Source organism: Durio zibethinus, chromosome 10 (genome assembly GCF_047325235.1).
Source record: "Durio zibethinus cultivar Kanyao isolate XHJ-2024 chromosome 10, ASM4732523v1, whole genome shotgun sequence".
Lineage (NCBI taxonomy): Eukaryota > Viridiplantae > Streptophyta > Magnoliopsida > Malvales > Malvaceae > Durio > Durio zibethinus.
The window spans coordinates 15,565,820-15,568,194 of record NC_143171.1 but is presented as its reverse complement, the minus strand read 5'-3'; the positions used below and the strand labels follow the sequence as shown (position 1 = coordinate 15,568,194).

The 2,375-nt window shown below is 33.8% G+C and overlaps 1 non-coding gene across 1 annotated transcript; it reads left to right on the top strand.

Moving 5' to 3' along the window:
• Positions 1-1,928: 1,928 nt before the first annotated feature.
• On the top strand, positions 1,929-2,035 carry LOC149516478 (small nucleolar RNA R71). Its single transcript, XR_016346000.1, has one exon. It is a non-coding gene; the product is annotated as a small nucleolar RNA R71 (small nucleolar RNA).
• The last annotated feature ends 340 nt before the right edge of the window (positions 2,036-2,375 follow it).

The following is a 2,375-nucleotide window of genomic DNA, read 5'->3' as shown; positions in this document are numbered from 1 at the left end:
AGAAGTTGTACTAACTCTCTTTGGAAGTATAACATAAACTAGTTTTGGATTCATCATAGGGATATTTAGCCAAAGAGCAATAGGTTCAATTTTGGGCTTGCAAGGACTAAGAGATTGCAGTTTCGTTAGGTGCACTTCTAACGTTGGGGGTTTAAAGATAAAGTTCAACTCCCTAACACTAGGTTTCTCTTTTTCTTTAACTATAGTCACTGATTACACATCCTTATCATCTCTAAGGACATTATATCCTCTAATTATAAATAGTATTCTTTTGTCCTTAAATCTAAAAGTCATATTACAGTTATACATATTAATTAAAGTTTTGGATGTCAAAAGGAAATGCTTACCTAAAAGTAAGGGGGCTTCATTGTCCTTCATATCCAAAACAACAAAATCCATAGAAAAGGCATATTTACTAACTTTTACCTGAACAATCTCCAACATTCCTCATGGTTTCTTAATAGATCTGTCAGTAAATTTAATGTTAAATGTTGGAGGTTTCAATGTGCCACATCTTAGCTACATAAAAACATTCATAGGCATAAGATTAATACTAGACTTAAGATCACAAAAAGCTTCATCAAATTTTAAATGACCAATTTTACAAGATACAAAAAAACTCATTGGATCTTTTTGCTTGTTTGGAAGAAGCTATCAAAGTACAAGACTACAATCAATAAAAAAACATGGCATTTTTCAGCTCATTAAGTAACACTTTCGATATTGACATTGGTACTGGTGGTGCTACTTCTAAAGTTTACCTTTGAGTTGACATTCCTGGGATCATCCTTAACCTTTTCACTTCTCAGTTTTCTTCTTCTTGCACTTCCTTCTCCACCTCAAGTTGAATACTTTCAAGAAGTTCTTTCCCAACTTGTATCAACATTTCATCATCCTCAGCCAAATTCTCAATGCATCCCTTAAGGTTTTCCTTTTGAATATACTTTTTAAGATCTTTTTCATTCTTAAAATTTTCACCTATCTCCTCATGTGGCCTAATGATTTAAAGAGCTTCGAAGGCCATTTGATCAAAACTATTTAAGATCTCTTTTCGTACTTCAACATCTCTTCATCCTCTATGATTTTATCTTTCCCAATAAAATCCACTTCAGGTTGTTTAACAAAACTAGGCAAGTTTACCACCATTGGCTCTTCCATAATATCATCATCAAAAAACTAGTAGATACCAACTTCACCACATGAATAAATAGCATTGCATGCTTTCTTACCTTGTTTCTTGGGGTTGGACTGGATATTACTAGGCAATGTTCCTAAAGGTCGCTTAGCTATAGCTTGAGCTTGTTGACCTATTTTATTTTTAAGATTCTTAAATGATGCAACTTGGCTTTGAATGGTTGTATTATTGGCTTACATCAGTTGGGTCAACATATCTTTAAAACTTGCTTTCTTTTCTTGGGGTAGGTTATATGGTGGTAGCTTTGGTTGAAAGTTTGCATTTCAATTAGTGGCTTGGTGGTTGGGTTAGTTCTAAGAAAAGTTATGGTGGTTTTGCCAACCTGGGTTATAGGTATTAATGTATAGGTTATAGGCAGGATTGGGCTATTATGCATATTGGATCATTTCTATTCTAAATTGACACTGTTTAATAACATAAGGTCCATCACAAATTTCACATGAAACAAATGGGTTTTGTATAGCATGGATAGGGGTGGTTTAGAATGAGGTTTCTAAGACATCGATCTTTTTGGTTAAATTGGCTAATTGAGAAGTAATTGAAGTAAAAGTATCAAGTTCATACACCCTAACAGACTTTTTATGTGACTTATGCTCTATTCCACATCTTTAATTAGTTGATATGCTTTCTTAATGTTCTTACTCATTATGGCTCCTCCAGTAGCTAAACCAAAAGTAGTTCTCATACATGGTGTAAGGCAATTGTAAAGCTTTGAATTTTTAACCACTGAGGGAGACCATGATGTGGACACTTTCTCAACAGCTCTTTGAATCTCTCCCACGAATCATAAAGGTTCTCACCATCAAATTGCATGACTTTAGTTATTTTATTCCTCATCTTGACTATCCTAGCAGGTGGAGAAAACTTTGTTATGAACTTTTCACTAAATCTTCCCATGTTGCGATTGATCTGGATGGTAAAAAAGATAACAACTATTTGCCTTGTCTTTAAGAGAAAAAAAGAAAAAGTCTTAGTCTAATAGCATCATTTGAAACACCATTGTATTTAAAGGTATCGCATAATGTAAGAAAATTGGAAAGATGAAGACTTGGATTGTTGTTTGATAGCCCTACAAACTGTATAGAAGTTTGCACCGTTTGAATAATCAAAAGCTTAACCTCAAAATTGTTTGCTTGTCTTATCGACCTTCGTATGGATGGTTGAAATCCATCAGCATTAG